We start from the raw sequence: 18,304 nt of genomic DNA, 5'->3' as shown, positions 1-18,304 counted from the left end.
CCTCCGAGCGAGAACTTCAGAAAAAGGTGCTAGCATTTCAATACAAACACAGCAGGAAAGCAGAGAGCTGAGGTCAGTCACACAGCTGGATAAAAGGGCAACAATATTCTCTGGCTTTTGCTCCAATTCTTTTTGTTCCAATTCTCTTCCCCTCTCCTGGATGGCTTTTGCAAGAGAGCTCATTCAAAGGTGTGAGGGAGGGGGGTGGTGGTTGTGGAAAGCACACACAGAGCAGGAGGAACACGGCAGCAAGCATGATCCGAGCTAAACAATCACACCCTGCTAGGGCTCAAGCTCTAATTCTTGCAAAGCATGAAATGGAGATGAGTTTCTGCTTCCTTCCAATTTTTGTTGTAGAACATTTTCAAATTCAGATGCTAAAAGATGGATCCTAAAGCCATATTGAGATAACAGCAGTCTACTTTTCCAAAATTGTGAGATGCCCATCCTGTCCGTCTAAAGAAACACTATGATGCTTTGGCATACGGGACCAATCAATATTGGCCGGTGCCACAAACAATCCCTCCAGGGAAACTTGACTGCACAGCCCATTGCTGCAGAAAGCTTGGGCTATGGACTCTATTTTGCCCTTTGGCAAAATATGTATTTCTAATGGAGAACTACACAAAATAAAATGTCATGCAAGCACTTTCAAAAACTACACCCTTGTATTTAACACCATGTTCCATCTAAACTTATAGTCCTTGGCTGATGTCTCGAAGCATCACATTTAATTAAGAGGTGCAAAATGGAGCAGGGACATTTCCCCCCTTTAGCCCAGGGCGGTCCAATTTTTCATACCAAGTGGGCTGCAAGAGTACTTTGACGTGGAACCTTGTCGTACAGTTGGGGGGGGGAGAGAGAGAGCAAGGCCATAATTTCTCACACACACCCCCACAGAGCGCCCTTGGGCTGCCTTTCTAAAAAGACAGCTAAGTGAGGTGCCAAGCTTTGGGAAGAAGGCACGAAGCTCTGGCAGGGTACTAGAGTAAGGTTACCAGATTTTTTTCAATGAATCCTGGGACACTTTTCAACTTTAATGAATTTTGTCAGGGGACTGGTTTGTAAATCCAGGGACTGTTCCCGGGAAATGGGAGGTCTGGAAACCTTATACTAGAGTCCTCCCATCTCCTTCCTGAGCTGAGAAAGCGTTAACTAGGCTTTGGGAAGAAGGCTGGAGGACTCTAGGACCCTGTCAGAGCCTCACGCCTCCTTCCCAAAGCCCAGAGCCTTGCTTACTCCTTTGGGAGGCAGTGCGGAGGCGGTGTCAAATGTTGCTGGGGACCCCACAAAAAGGTATTGAGGGCCATATGTTGGACCCACTTGCGTTAGCCCTTTGACCAAACTGGAGCTGAAACTGCATACCTCCTATTTATGTTCCCAAAAAGGGGTGGGGGAGTGGGAGTGGGGAGAGGGCAGGACGGGAGGGGGGAGGGAGGGGGCAAAGTCATGCCCGCCCTGAGAAAGCTGCTGTCAATTCTCCACAGTTTATTACCAAATTTCTGAAATATTACATTTTTTTATTATAGCCAAACTCACTTCATTGCATTTGACAATACAGATAATCACATACCATATGCTTGAGTGTTTTGAAAGCGATGTATGTTGACAGCACTTTTTATTCATGATGCATAATTCTATTCACGGCTAAGCAAAGAGGCAATGAAGCACCCGGGCTAGGGTGGGTTTTTTTTAGTGGCTTAATAACAGATTAACAATACTGCAAGTAGATGACACTTCACTTTCAGTCTAAATGGGAAATGTTCTTTGGTTGAAAAGAAGGGCTTATCAGGGGGATACTCACAAACACATTTCTAATGACTTTCGGCTATCGTAACCTGGCTTCTGAAACCTAATATTGAAAACAAAGGGTAGGGCACCATCCAATCCATGCTTTAATCTCATTGGCGCATGACCTCCTGACTAGCACACTGAGCTATTAAGATGTTCAAAATGGGCCCAGTAGAGGTAAAACAGCAATATACAGAGTTCTAAGTGAATGGCTTAAAGATAGCAATTCAAAGTGAAGGGCAGCTGAGGCTCCACAGAAACACACCTTTTCTATCCCATAATATCTCCTTGATGCGAGAGAAGGCTGTGAGGGCTCTGGTTCAACTGCTCATCGGACCTTTTCCCAATTTTAAACTAAACCACCACCAATTAAAAGGTGGAAACCGGGAAGCACAAACCATATTCAGAAACTGAAAACGTAAGATTATCCACACAATGATATAAAAGAGAGATTACAAAGAAACAGGTCTATGTTGTCTGCAAAAGCTCCCAATCCAAGGAAGTGAAAGTTTCTTCCTCAAAAGAAAACTCCAAAATGACCAGTCCAGAAAGTGAGGAAAGAAGAAAGACTATAATACAGCCAAAGTTTGGACAGTAGCAGGAGAAGGCTTTTGTCCATCCCAGGGTTACCCAGTAAATGTCTAATATCAGCCTTGTCAACCTTGTAACAATTAAGGAAGAGCAAAGAACATTTATTTACTATGCTTATATACTGCCTTTATGCCAAAATAAGGCAACTCATATTTTATAATAGTGTTTAAGGCTTAAATCCTAACCCCACTTATCTTGGAGTAAATGCCAGTGAATTAGATAGGGCTTACTTCTGAGTAGACATGTTTAGGATTGCAATGCAAAATGGAATAAAGGAAAGGAGGAGAAAAATAAGCACAACTGAGGCACCAACTGTGAATAGAAGTGTGGCATTCTGAATTTTTTCTATGGTTTATTACTGTAGATCATGGCATGAGTAAAGTTTGGCATAGCTTAATATGAAAAGAGATCCTCATTATGAACTTGAGTCTTAACTCTAACGTGTCCTGGAAGGCACAGAGGAAACACCCTGAGCTCCTAATGCTTTGTGTAAAGATCAGGACACATGCAATATAGTTACCAGCAAAATCTATTGAACAACTCCTGATAAAGAATGGTTGCCGCACAGACAAATAGTAAGATAACTTTAAGACAGGAAACAATCAAGAAGCAGCAGTTTAGTCATTGGTCACCAGAATTATATTCATTCACTTTATAAGAATTGCTCATCTCAGTGTCCCCTCCCTTCTCCATTAAAATGTACTGACTCAAATCTTTACCTAAACCCAACATTTTCAATGGCTGGCTGGCTTTCAAAGCTTCAAGAAAGCCCCTTTTCACCCTATGCTCTCAGGGACCAGCCTGGCACACCATGCTTTGCTTCAGGACACATATGCCTTTCCCCTTTTCTTTTTTTGCATCACTATTAGCATGGGTTTTGTGGCAAAATTGTCATGCGCACTTTCTGTAGGCTTTTGAGAATAGTTAGAGGTTCTTTCAGTCTTTAGATCAAGGTGTATATGTACTGTAGGATTTGCTGCTTGCTTAAATTGTAATTTTGCTGCCTGAAGCAACTTTTATCTGTTCTGTCACTTTAATTTCATGTAATAAACCAATCTTTCTTTTATTTCTTTGGTGTGAGAATCTCTTGTGGGCACAAGGTCTTTCATTAGGAATTGAATTGCATTAACTGAATTGCAGGAGATAGTTCTGGGAATGGAAAAGCCAAATGGCAATTGGTTGTGTCTAGACTTCAGGAAGGGAGCCTTCTCTGTCTCACTTCCCTTTCAGATATAGCCAGGAAAATGGCTGCTGATGAAGACAGTCCTGAGAGGTGAGGAATCAAATGGAAGTTGGTCCCGGCCAGGCTGGTATGTTTTTTTGGGGTAGGGGTGGGGGTGTCTCAGCTTTCTCTCTGAAGCTGGGCATGAGTGACATTAGAGATTTATACCATGATCTGTTTCACAAATAACACTAAGCCATGGTTTCTTTAGCTTAACTATGGTTTGTTTGTACATCTGAACCTACCAACTCAAGTAAATATGGTTAGTTTGTGGCCTACAAACCAGAAACTGAAATTCTGGTTAAGGTTGACTTATGAACCTTAACCTCTGCTTCTGTTAACTGGTTTCTCATCCAAACATAGCATTCTGGATTAACTCTAGTTTGCCTCAGTGCTCCACCATAAATGTCTACTAATTAGAAAATAATACCAATATTAGGCAAAACAAACAGTAATTATTTTACTCATCTAATCAAACAAACCATGGCTTAGTGTTAGTACAAATGCAGCCTTTGTAAACATGAGGGACTTGCAGCACATGTTTTCTGGCTGGGCACCTTTGCCTTTAGCAGTTCTGTGTGAGACATCAAAGCGACAGATGAATCTTTCCCAATCAATATATTTCAGTGCTGGGAAAACCTGAACCTGGCTGGATTATTTTTTTACTTGGCACACAACTGTTGAAGGCACAGAAGACCCACCAGAGAATGTCAGCAACTCGTAAGTGTCTTGCAGAGGCTCCACCTGGGCCACAGGGTTAGTTTACTTGGATAAACAACAAGCCCCATAAGCAGCAGCAGGTTCTGCTGTTCAAAACAAGTCCCAGCCTACCTATCCATATACCTTTTTGGCATATTAACATCCCGAGTGACACTTGGAGAGAAATGAAATGCATTACTCTTTCAGCGGCAATGCAAGGGAGAGACCTATGAAGCTATTTTCTTCTTTTCAGTGGAAAAAATAAACCCTGAACCGAGACTTTCTGTAACCAAAGGATGGATGATTTACACTTTATCCCAGGGCTTTAAAGTGTCCCTCTTAGAACAATCAAGGCCATTTCATGCTTCTCTTAAGCTTTTTCATTTGCTACAGAGATTTGCGCAGAACAACTGTAAGCCTATTAGATTATGTTACATTTAGAGGGGAAAGTGTCTAAAGGAAGGGGGGGGAGCCCAAGCTACTCCATCAGAAATGCTTGCGCTTGATCTGGCATGCTTTTAATGCTCGTGGCTCAGCATAACTCAGGGTCTTAACCCAGAACATCTCTCAGATAAAAGGGGTGGAAATGCTCATTTTCCCCAACCAGACAAAATAATAAAAATAAATGGAGGGGGCATATGTTCAAAGCCGTAGAAGGCGGAAAATATTTAAGAAATGGAGGCAACTTTTCCCTGGATCCCAGTGCTGGTGTGAAAAAGCTTTTAAACAATTCCTGAGAAGCAAAATAGATTGGAGGTGGGCAAATGTTGTCCCCATCTTCAAAAGGAGTGGGGGAAGAAGACCCAGGTAATTACAGTGGTACCTTGGTTTTCAAATGTAATCTGTTCTGGAAGACTATTCAACTTCCAAAATGTTCAAAAACCGAAGCATTTACTTCTGGAAGCCATGTGGCATGTTCAGCTTCCGAAAAGGGTTTGAAAACTGAAGCAGTTACTTCCAGGTTTTCAGTGTTCGAAAACCAAAATATTTGACTTCTAAGACATTTGAAAACCGAGGTTCCACTGTACCAATGGGAAAGGTCTAAAAGGCTACACTGGTTTTCTCCTGTTCTGGAGGGTAGGACTTGAACCAATGGCTTCAAGTTGCAAGAAAGGAGATTCCGATGAAACATTTGGGAGGGAAACTTTCTGACAGTAAGAGCTGTTCAGCAGTGGAACAGACTGCCACAAGAGGTGGTGGACTCTTCTTCCTTAGGAGTTTTTTAAACAGAGGTTGGATGGCCATCTGTCATGGATACTTTAGCCGAGATTCCTGAATTGCAGGGGTTGGACTAAGTGAGCCTTGGGATCCCTTCCAACTCTAAGATTCTATTATTCTACTACAACCTAGTAGTGGTGCAGCAATAAAACTGCTACCACATTTGCAAAGCTAAGGGTTTGGTATGGTTTCAAATTGGATGGGGGACTGAGTGTAGAACGCTACAGTTCTATGAATCTCATTTCTTTCTTTCTTTTTGATAGAGTTCCTGGATTGGTATTCCTTTCATGTGATGGTTCTGAGGCAGTTGGAGCTGAGAGTTAAGAAAGCAATGGGAAATTGAGGAGAGATGGGCTCGTAAAGAAAGGGGATCCTTGATAGTGAATCAGGAGAATGCTGTGGGTGTAGTGTATCTTGATTTCAGTAAGGCTTTTGACAAAGTCCCCTATGATATTGTTGCAAGGAAGCTGGTAAAGTGTGGACTGGGTAAGGTAACTGTTAGGTGTATTTGTAGCTGGTGGACATATTATTATTCGAGAGTGGTAAGCAGCTTAGGTTTACACAGCAAACTAACTGGCATGTGTTCTATTACAGAGGCCTGCCGCCACCAAGGGAGGAACATTCTGGTTGCAAGTGATGGAGAATGTATCCAAGTTAAATATCAGAGCTGTGACCCACTGGTTGATCCTCAGCAATAACCATCAAGGGGCCCTTTTCCTCATGAACCCCTATCTCCTCAATCTCCCGTTGCTTTCATAACTCCAGCTCCAAATGCCTCAGAACCATCACATGAAAGGAATATCAATCTGGAGCACCCTAAGGTGGGTTTACGCTTAGGCCTAGTATTCACTGGTATAGTCAATCTCAGGGCTGTGCCTGCTTCAGACTGCAGGTGGGAGATCATTTATTCATTTAATTGCCCATCTCCATTCGAAGGAGAGTTCCACAGTTGGGTTGCCCCTACACACAAGGCCCTCTCCAGTAAACACCCTCTTGACACACTTGGAGGCAGGTGACACACAGAGAAGGTCCTCTGTGGATGATCTCAGAGGAAGGTTCATGTGGGAGTAGGCAGTCCTTTAAGGGCTTTCAAGGTCAGAACCAGCACTTTGAATTGCACTCAAGAAATGTACTGGGAGCCAGGGAATATTAAACTTATTTTCTTTACCTAGAAAACTGGCATGCCAAAGAAAGAGAAAGGAAGTGGGCAAGGGGGGGCATATTGCCTTATATTTAGAGCCCACCTGGAAATATTTTTCTTTTCTTTCCTTTTTAAAAAAAATATCCCAGATCAGATTTTGAAGTCAAATTTCTGCTGGAACCAAACTGTGAAATGAAGGGACAATGCACATACTTTTAGGTTCACTCACAACATCTATCAATCATGAGTTAGGCTCTTCTTTAAGGTACCTAATGGAGAAAGCAATCAATATAATGCAATTCAGCATATTTCCCATCTGATGGGTTGTTGCAAATTTCCATCTTAGACAGAAAGTGAGGCTCTGAAGCTGTAGAGCTCAGTCAAAAAGAGCATAGGAAAGTAACAAAACAGAAGATGCTGGCTTAATAATTAAAGTTTCCACCTCTCATTTTAAGGTATAACAAAAACCCAGTACATAAATCTTTGTCTTGGGACCCCTGCCCCACAAACCAAAGTGCAAAAGAGAAAAAAGCAAGTCTTATGGAAGATGGGAAGGAAGGGTGTTCAACAATTATAGAGCAGCGACTTAAAGTGTCTCTCTTGGTGCAAATTCAAGGGAGCGCCATCAGAGAAGGAAATGAGATATGAATGTGTTGGTCTCGGGTATGCTGAGGTCGTAATATAGTCCCACTCAAAATGAACTCATACTTACCGTATTTTTCGCACCATTGGACGCACTTTTTTCCTCCTAAAAAGGAAGGGAAAATGCCTGTGCGTCTTATGGAGCGAATGTGTGGTCCCTGGAGCCAAATCGCTGTTGCCCTGCGCTGCTGGGGTGCTCTTTGGTGGGGTGGGGGAGGAGCCACGGTGCTCTGCCGGCATCCTCCGTTTTCCCCTGAAGCCCCGGCAACGTTTGCAAGCAGCGGGAAGGCTGTGCGCTCCTGGGCTGCTCTGTGGGGGTGGGGGGGAGGAGCCAAGCGGCTCTGCCGGCAGCTTTTGCTTTCCCTTGAAGCCCCGACAAGGTTTGCAAGCAGAGGGAAGGCTGTGTGATCCTGGGGTGGAGGGGGGAGGAGCTACACTGCTCTGCCTACAGCCTTTGCTTTCCCCTGAAGCACCGACAAGGTTTGCAAGCAGAGGGAAGGCTGTGCGTCTTTGCCCTGCGCTCCTGGGGTGCTCTTTGGGGGGGGGGAGCCACACTGCTCTGCCTATAGCTTTTGCATTCCCCCTGAAGCTCCGACAAGGTTTGCAAGCAGAGGGAAGGCTGTGTGATCCTGGGGGTGGGGGGGGAGGAGCTACACTGCTCTGCCTACAGCCTTTGCTTTCCCTTGAAGCCCCGACAAGGTTTGCAAGCAGAGGGAAGGCTGTGCGTCTTTGCCCTGCGCTCCTGGGGTGCTCTTTGGGGGGGGGGAGCCACACTGCTCTGCCTATAGTGTTTGCATTCCCCCTGAAGCTCCGACAAGGTTTGCAAGCAGAGGGAAGGCTGTGTGATACTGGGGTGGAGGGGGGTGGGGAGCAGCAAATTGCTTTCTCTCAGTGCCTCCTAATTCAACTGCAAAGGATTGCCTAACCGGATTCTGAGCTCCATTTGAAGTTTAAAAATATTAAGTTTGGGGATTTCTTCAGGTAGCAGTTTTGCAGAAATAGTCATAAATACATGCAAAGCATTTCCACAATTCAGTATTAGTGAGCTCAGCTAAAACCGAGCAGGCATCTGGCTCAGTAACAGTTTAAACTAAACAACTATAACCAAAATAAAAAAATTCCTTCCAGTAGCACCTTAAAGACCAACTAAGTTAGTTCTTGGTATGAGCTTTCGTGTGCATGCACACTTCTTCAGATACCACATGAAAGCTCATACCAAGAACTAACTTAGTTGGTCTTTAAGGTGCTACTGGAAGGAATTTTTTTATTTTGACTATGGCAGACCAACACGGCTACCTATCTGTAACTGCAACTATAACCAGACATCCTGTGTGTTTGTGTGTGGACCATGTTTCTAGCAGCTAATCTTTATTGCTGAAAAGAGGCACTGATATTCCACTCCAAATCTATAATTCATTATACAAATTCTTACAAGTACAGTCCACCTATACCAAACTAAAAACATTGTGTTCTCTTGTTATTGAATGGAAGCTATTTATCTGCCCTCTTTTCCTCCTCTGTTCTTTGCTCAGTCACTCCATTTTGAATCTTCCTTTCAAAACAACCATGCCTGTTTTGAGAAAACTTCAGAGATTTAGGAACTGGAGCACAATCATTTGATCTCTTTGCTGTTCCTCCATACTCCAAGCACTTCTCATTTGCACAGCCCTGGTTTCTCTCCCTGACTATTAATATTCTTGATTAATAACAGTAAAATGCTCAAATTTTAATTTTTGTGACTGCTGCCAATACTGACTTCCCAGTGATGATGAAAACAGCTACATTATAATGGAATGTCTGTCCTTTTTCCATTCTCTTCATTATATATTGTGGCTCGCTTTAAAGCAGCAAAGTGGACAGGAGCCACCCACTTTGCTGTTTTAAATAGTTTAGTACAACATTTGAGTTGGATTTTTTCTTCTTCTTATTTTCCTGCTCTAAAAACTTGGTGCGTCTTTTGGTCAGGTGCGTCCCATGGAGCGAAAAATACGGTAAGTGCTAAGGCAAAAAGTCTCTAGGTCAAGGCCACCCTCCCAGGAGTCTTGTCCTTTTCTTTGTTGAATCAATTGCCAAAAATATATGTGACAGAGAGACATATTAATGCAACAAGCTAGAAAATGGCACCCCCTTCCCCTCCCATCAACCCCCTGCCCTGACAGATCACAGCTTTGCCTCAGATCAAAACACAACCAACAAGCAGCCAAGAGCTAAAGGCAAAATGACATGTACAGCCACCATGAGCTAATCTGGCACAAGATGGAGCAGATGTGCCAATTGCTTATTAAAGCTGCTCCCCATTTCTCGTAAGGTACCAATTGGCGACAGATACTGCCTCTTGAAAGATGGAGGCACAGCACACGCCCAACAGGACTCTATGTCTCAATTAAGTTGTAACGGCCTGTTCCAGGGGTCTTTATTAGTCCGGTAATGATCACTTAAAGAAGGTTAGAGTCCTAAGCCAAGGGCACCCAATTCTATTAGCTGACTTGTTAAAAGCTGCCAAGCAAGTCATTATTTCTATAACCACTTTCTTCACCTTTAATGATGGCGCTTTTACACTTTTGTTCCCGATGTAAATGACTGCAATTCACAAAAGCTTGGAGGGGAGTGGGAGAAAAAACTCACCAGCTGCTGCAGGAATGGCCTGGCACAGCTATTCCACCATGAAGATGATTCATGAGACACAGTTCTATAAGAGTCTGGCTGCTGATTTAGATCAAAGGCCAGCACCCTATTCTCACAGTGGCCATCTAGATGCCTAAGGGAAGCCTGCCAGAAGGACCTGAGTGTAACAGCACCCCCATGCTCATATTCCCCAGCAACTGGCACCCAGTGCATATTGCCTCTGGGGCTGGAGGTAATATAGCTGTCATGACTGGTCTGCTCTTAAAGTCAACCAGTTTGGTGGCCATCACTTCATCTTATAGTAGATAGGTAGCCGTGTTGGTCTGCCATAGTCAAAATAAAAAAATTCCTTCCAGTAGCACCTTAAAGACCAACTAAGTTAGTTCTTGGTATGAGCTTTCGTGTACATTGGTATCTGAAGAAGTGTGCATGCACACGAAAGCTCATACCAAGAACTAACTTAGTTGGTCTTTAAGGTGCTACTGGAAGGAATTTTTTTATTTTGACTTCATCTTATGGTAGTGGAGTTCATAGTTTAGCTATACACTACGGGAATAAGTACCTACTGTTGACTGACCTAAATCTCGTATTAAGAGAGGCAAAAAAGAATATAAAGTAAAGGCTTATGCCGACGATCTAGTAATATCAATAGAAGAACCTCTAGAAAGGATAAATACAGTTATCGACTTAATGGAGGAATTTGGGAGGTTATCTGGGTTCAAACTGAACAAAATAAAAACAAAAATGTTGGTAAAGAACTTAGACGAACAATCAAAAAATAAAATCGAATTAGAATCCGGGATAAAGATATCAAAAAAGGTTAAGTATTTGGGTATTTGGGTTTCAACTAAAAATATAAATTTGGTGGAGGATAATTACAACAAAACGTGGAGAGAATGCAAAAGAGATCTAGACAGTTGGAGTAGATTACACCTCTCATGGGAGGGGAGAATGGCTGCCATCAAGATGAACATCCTCCCAAAAATGATATTCTTATTTCAAAACATCCCAGTAATCAGGGGCACAACAATGTTCAAGGACTGGCAGAGGACCCTCTCCAGATTTATCTGGCAGGGCAAAAGGGCCAGAATTAAATACAAGTTGCTCACTGATAGAAGAGATAGAGGTGGGTTTGCGGTCCCGAATTTGCAACTATATTATGAGGCCTCGTGTCTATGCTGGGTCAAGGAATGGATAGTTTTGGATAATACCGACTTGCTGGACTTGGAGGGTTTTAATGCTAGGTTTGGGTGGCATGCATACCTATGGCAAGATAAGGGGAGAGTGCATAAAGGCTTTTCCAATCACATCATAAGAGGGGCGTTGTTAGAGGTGTGGAATAGATGTAAGAACTTGGTAGAAAAAGACACCCCATTGTGGCTGTCACCCATAGACATTCTAGTAATTAAGAAATTGAATATGGAAGGTAAAAGGTGGACATACGCTGATCTTTTGAAAAGATCTGAGAAAGGATGGGAAATTAGACCCTACGAAGAGTTAAAAGACAAACTAACGGGGTGGATACAATTCCACCAAATTAATTCCTTATGGAATGAACATAAAAAAGCCGGAATGAGTAAAAACAAGTCCAAATTCCAGTTAGAAATAATAGAAGGGAAGTCTAAACTCCTAACCAAAATGTATAACCAACTACTAGATTGGGATACTATGGATGAGGAAGTCAAAGAGGTTATGATCAAGTGGGCCATAGACTTAGGACACCCCCTAGATTATGAAAAATGGAAAAAACTATGGATTAAGGAGATGAAATTCTCAGCGTGTGTCGGCCTCCGAGAAAACATGGAAAAGATGATGTACCGTTGGTACATCACCCCAACAAAATTAGCCAAAATGTATAAAACCGGAGATAAGACCTGTTGGAAATGTAAAAAGAAGGAGGGAGATTTCTTCCATATGTGGTGGTCCTGCGATGAAGTAAAGAAGTTCTGGGGCTCCGTCTATGATGAATTAAAAAAGATTCTAAAGTATACCTTTCCAAAAAACCCCGAGGCATTCCTTTTGGGAATGGCGGGGAGTGAGATCAATAAAGACGACCAAACCCTATTCCAGTATGCAACAGTAGCCGCTAGGATACTGCTAGCGCAGAATTGGAAAAAACCCAACATCCCAACAATTAGGGACTGGCAAACCAAGCTAATTGAATATATTGACTTAGCAATAATGACGCAGAAGATTAGGCATCAGAAAAATACTAAATTTATTAATGACTGGAATAAATTCTTTTCATACATGGAGACGATATTAGGAAACACCAAAATCACAGTAGGTATAATATAAAAACCGTGAGGTAGAATACGACGATTAGCAAAAGATACTGCTGTACATATTGTTGAGATAGAGGTCACGTCGTGGTGGTGGGAAGTCAAATGACGCAAAAGATTGTATATTGATTTTTGAATTCTCTTATTATTCTTATTTTTCTTTGTTTTGTTTTATTAATAATGTATATGTGTTTTTAGATGTTGGTTTATAATAAAAAATTTTAATGATTAAAAAAAAAAATCTCGTATTAAGAGAGAGGAAAGAAAAACCTCGTGTCTATTCACTTCCTCCACACTGTGCATAATTTTATACATCTCTCCCCTGCCCACTGTTGCTTGCCTTCCCCCTTCCTCAAAATAAAAAGGCTTTTCCAGATGCAGGAATTGCTTCAACCCCTGGATCATAACTCACTTATTTGAGACTCATCTACATTGATTTCAATTAGGCTTCCCACCGAGTACACATGTATATGATTGTACTGTGAATCATTCAAAGAATAAATTAAATTTATTAACTCTTTGACAAGAGCTGCAGTCCAGCAGGCACATGGGCTTGGTTGCCTGTGTGGTTTCTGGATAGCAGCAGGAGGAAAGACTTTAGAGTATAGTCTGTGTTTAATAGGGATGAATACATTAGTGTATTTCCGGTTCATGTTAATTTCACATAGTCAATTCTATCCCATTTCCACAATAAGCTGACAATTTTTTAAAAAGCAAGAAAATGTATTTTAAAAAACTTAATTAAATACTATTTTATCAGAAACTATTATTTAAATATAAATTTTATTTCAATGTCTGCATTTCTAATGCTTCCTTTCTTAAACACTACCAATCCAGAACACATTTACCATCTTGGGAACAATTCATTTAAATCTTGTTTCTTGAAATAATGATGTTGTTAGACTGACCAATATTCATATAATTTTATTGCAAAAACTGCCTGTGCTTCATTTCAAGGTTTGCGCTCTCTCTCTCTCTCTCTCTCTCTCACACACACACACACACACACACACACACAAACACAAAGAGCAAGAGAGCAAGAAACCTGTGATTCCTGGTTAATACAAACTCATTAGATCTTGAGCCAGGGCCAGCGTACCCATGAGGATGCAAAGAGGCAGCAGATCCCAATTTAGATCTTTATTTCCCCACCACAACCCTTGTTCCTGTTGTAGATCTTCACTCATCACTTCCTCCCTGGTGAGGAAGGAGATTCCAGTTTGTGGTTCGCCTCAGGCCCCAAAACATATTGGGCCGACCTTGGTCTTGAGACAGCTGTAGCTTCACTTAAGAATTTTACTAACCAAATGTTTACTACAAGGCAAGGCAACTCTGAAGGTCAGACTGCTGCTGCATACCAGGTGGCATGACAACATGGCAAATAGCTATGTAGCTAAGATCACTCATTTTTATTAATCGGTCATCTAGTCGACCTTACTGTCTTTAAGATATGAAATCTTGCAACTTGCAGAAAGGGTTTTGTGCTCTTCATCTCCAACCAATGGATGCTGCAGTGGAATTTGGGAGATACAGCAATGGAGGAAAGGTTACACTCATGTAGATCAGGTCCATAATGTGCATGACTGTCCTTTGTATAAAGCCTGCTGAGACGTATTCTTGGTCAGACTGGCTTTATGGCCAGCAAAATCTGAATAGATTTTCATGCTGAAAGACAGTAATAAGATGGTGACCTAGAAAAGAAGCATCACTTGCAGTGGGCATAACTTACGTACGATCACAAATTGTGAGTAATGAACTATCAAACTGCAGAAGTGACAATCATAACTGAGCGTTAGCGGACTATACTGTGCATTTGCAAGGATATAGTTTTATATATCTGACATGCCGTAAAGCAGGGTTTTTTTTTGCTGAGCAGTAGAGAAATATTAAGATTCAGCTCTCCCCACCTCACGATAATCCCTTTCCAAAACACAAGGTACAGATAGCTCCACTGAAAACACGAGTTGCAAAGAGAGAGAGCAAGACAGAGACAGAGAGACAGAATATACTCATTTATCTATTTTAACCCTTAGATTAATTAACACTTTAAATCAGCTCACTAAGTATGGTGCGAACCAAAACATATACAGTGGTGCCCCGCAAGACGAATGCCTCGCAAGACGGAAAACCCGCTAGACGAAAGGGTTTTCCGTTTTTGAGCTGCTTTGCAAGACGAATTTCCCTATGGGCTTGCTTTGCAAGACGAAAACGTCTTGCGAGTGTTCCGATTTCCCCCCGCTTCCCCCCCTTTTCTAAGCCGCTAAGCCGCTAATAGCCTTTTAGCCGCTAAGCCGCTAAGCCTTTAATAGCCGCTAAGCCGCTAAACATGCTAATCCGCTAATAGGGTTGCTTCACAAGACGAAAAAACCGCTAGACGAAGAGACTCGCGGAACGGATTATTTTCGTCTTGCGAGGCACCACTGTAAAACAAAACTCTACAGAGACCCCCACACTGTGGCACTCCAGCCAAACAGGTCACTGGCGAGTTACCTGTACCCCATGCACAGAAAGGAACTGAGCAGAAACCAACCAACAGCCAAAAAGACAGACTGGGCATATTCAGGGAATGTGGGGGGATGGCAGACATGCTGCCACGTTCAAGTTCTCTACCTTGATGCAGCCTAAATTGCATTCTGCTCCTGCGCTCGCGCTCTCTCTCTCTCTCTCTCTCTCTCTCTCTCTCTCTCTCTCTCTCTCTCTCTGCTAATTAGGTAAATTTTACTCTTATTTTGTATGAAACGTATCTATTTCATTCTTAAGCTTTTAAAAATGCAACTTGTCTGCACACGAGTCAATGGAGCACAAGGCTTCAAGTGCTTTGTTTTCGCTGGGAGAGGGTTGCAGAGAGAAATGTAACTAGACTGGATGCTGCTGAAGGGAAATCTAAACTGTCTCCCATCGTCCCATTCTGTTCAGGAATATTAACAGTGGATTACATTACAAGACAGTCATAAACCTCTACTGCTCTTCAACACACACACACAGAGCCATTGCCACGAACCTGCCCCCCCCCCAGCCGCCACTTACAACTGTGGATAATGGGCTGCATTAGCATAGTACTTTAAAATGTATTCGTTAAAAGAAAAAATGTTTCTCTTGTGAAATGAGACCTCGGTAAGAAAGTGCATCAGCGATGATTTTTGCTGCCCAACCACAAGAATGCTAAAATCCTGGATTTTTCCATTGGGCAGCTCTCACTTCCATCCCAGAGGATGAAATAACCTAAGCTTCGAAAGATGGAGCTTCTTTGGCAATTGAACTGTAAGTTGAGAACCACCCTATATCAATGGATATTGCTCCTTCACTTAGATGCCAATCCTAGTTGTAACTTCCCTCACAGGCTCGTTTATGATTGGGCACAATACTATCCACACATTCTGCCGGATGACGCTGATTCTAAAGGAGCTAAAGAAAGAAAGAAAGAAAGAAAGAAAGAAAGAAAGAAAGAAAGAAAGAAAGAAAGAAAGATTAAAATCTTGGCCAGCTAACGGGCCACACTGGCATCAGGTGGCATGGCCAGAATCCAGGCAAAATTTGCCCAAACAAAAAGTATGTGCAAATCTAGCCATAGAGTGGATTTGGCATTTTGGGAGAATATTGCTGGGTAATGCTGGTGTTGCACAACAATGTCCTTATTGTTTAAAATATGTAGATAATATGCTCACAAATGTATTCATTCTGCAAAAAGGGGAGCTTAATTTCTAATTATTTGCTCCAGTTTCCCATGTGCACCCAAAGCATACCTAATACGGAAGTATCTTTTCCAGTGTTCCAGCTTTGCCACCTGGCATGATATCTTTGCTAGTGTCTTTCTTTTGAATTTTAAAGTCTTTGAGGAGCTAGGCTTATACAAGGGAAAGAGTTGCAGTTGGTAGGAGAAAAAGTACTTTCAAGAAGAATAAACACATTTTGAAGATAGTTTAAGAAGGTGTGCAAGATGCTGGTACTTATGAAAGTGGCTTACTTGTTTCCGCATTACAATAAACTGCAGTTCCCTTAACACAGTCGTGTCATTAGTTACTTGACTGGTTTGCTTCATGCACAGGTAAACATTTAACACATCTTAGGTGTATGCCTACAAAATAATAGTGCACAGATCTGGCTACCTCACATTCAGGTGGACCTGTTGGAGAACTGTTGGAGAACTGCAACTTGCTGTTGAATGTATAGACAGTGGTAAACTGGGGTTGGCTGTGCACAATGTGCAAAACAGTCTTTAGGTGAATACAAGCATGTACACCTGTATGGTTTTTTTTCCTGTTTGGGACTTGTCCGAGAGGTTCATGAATCATGAAACAAGTGTACCTGTTTTTCATCCGACAAGTGTTGGAAGCCATGTTAGCACAACGCATACATGGTCACAAGAAAAGTGGCATGTAGAGACAGGGGACTGAATATGGCATTCTTGGATGACAACTGGTCGAAGCAGCTGTACTTTACACAGTAGTCCAGCATGGCCAATATTATGGATGACACACACAAGCTGCCAAGCTTGGGAACTCATAACTGTCAAGGTACAATATGGCGGCCTGCCAGGCCCAGAGCTTTCACATTCACTATGCCAGAACATCCACACACAATTTAATTGCATTATAATTTCAAAAGTGCTTTTCAAACTGAAAAAAGACATTCACTGATTAACCAGTGAAGAGCAAAATTGTTTATGAAATTGAATACAAAAAGCTACAGAAATGTAATTGGGTCGTTCTAGCACCTAATTTTCAAGCCATTTTCCCACTTATTTAATCACGAGACACAAAAGGAGCGAGTGAATTGACTTCATACTAATTAGATTACTCCCTGCGATACTCACAGCCCATATTCCAACTGGTTGATAGCAACGTTTTAAAAATGAAACAAAAGCAGGGGAAAATGACAACAGCTTGTCTGTGGGATCCACTTATTTCAAAATTGGCTCCTTGTCTATGGGAACGCCATCAACGGGCTGCCAGAGGAGACCTTCCTCAACTGCAGCTCTTCACTTCCAAAATAGGCCTGGCAGTAGCATGTGAGAGCCAAATAGCACCTCAGAGAACAGTTTGGGATCCTAAAGGCCCAACTTGTACAAAAATGAGAATTAGAAATATTATGCATAATAGCGATGCATAACGAGTCTCAGTAGATTCAAGGTTATCAGTACACGGCAGCCAATATCCACTCTGTCAAACACAGTAATTAGGGGAGAAAATTATTCCTAAAGGCACAGTCCACTGGGAAGTTCTCCTACTAAAAGATGTATTGAACAGAAGATGGCGCCCATTCATTTCCACGAGTCATACGAAGGGAAAGATTTCAGCGGATTGTGTCCACTCTTATTAATTTAAACAGGCAAAGAGAAACAAACATCATAAAAGCTGGAATCCAGTTAAAAAATAAACATGTCTGATTTGATTCAAACAACTCCCGAGTAGCAAACCTAATTATCCACATTCACCTTGCAATGCCAAAGCAATTGAAAATAGAAAGAAATTCCATCTAACCAAACCTCTGGCTAATAGTTATTAACTGCCTCTTTGAACAATTCATTTGTTCAAAATTACTTACAAGGAAACACAAAGCTCCAAATAAAAATAAGAAGGGCAATGAAATAAAAATGCTTCCTAACTGAAATGCTGGCCCACCCGTCAGGTGCTCTCTTTCCCTTATCGACGGACATGAATGAAATTCCATTTTTTCCCTGAGCCATAAGTACTAACTTATGGGGAGATACCATAAGTTAGTACTAAGGAGGGTCCTAGCCACTCTCACTTTCTCCAGTTAAAGCAGGAATAGGGTACCTGTGGCTCTCCAGCCCTACCAACCCTGGTCGATGGCCAAGCGGGGAGGAACCAATGGATATTGGGAATCCAACTACATTCGGAGGGCCACAGATGCTTCAGTTGAAGATCTCATGGGAGAAAAGGGCACCCCTCTCCCTAGGGAGACCTCAGAGGACTGCCTCCAGCCAGAACAGATGATAAAGGCAGGTATATAGGTTCACATTGTATCGGTCTAAACTTACACACACATATTAGACGTGGCTTCGTGGAAACCAATGGCTATTTAGCTCTTCCTCTCCTCTAGCCATTATTATGTTCTCCCTCCACTGCCAGA

General features: G+C 42.2%; 1 protein-coding gene across 38 annotated transcripts in view; it reads right to left on the bottom strand.

Moving 5' to 3' along the window:
• Positions 1-18,304, bottom strand: part of MSI2 (musashi RNA binding protein 2) — a 430,429-nt gene that overhangs the window by 121,336 nt on the left and 290,789 nt on the right. The window contains exon 1 of one of the 38 annotated variants that reach the window (XM_081173083.1): positions 18,213-18,233. The exons of the other annotated variants lie outside the window; for them this stretch is intronic. The gene's annotated coding sequence lies outside the window, so the exon portion shown is untranslated. Of the gene's footprint in view, positions 1-18,212; positions 18,234-18,304 lie in introns of those variants that run through there. 38 annotated transcript variants of the gene reach the window in all.

Source organism: Podarcis bocagei (genome assembly GCF_964188305.1).
Source record: "Podarcis bocagei genome assembly, chromosome: 15".
NCBI classification, from domain to species: Eukaryota; Metazoa; Chordata; class Lepidosauria; order Squamata; family Lacertidae; genus Podarcis; species Podarcis bocagei.
Note: the sequence above shows the minus strand (reverse complement) of the source record. Positions and strands in the feature narration are given on the sequence as shown.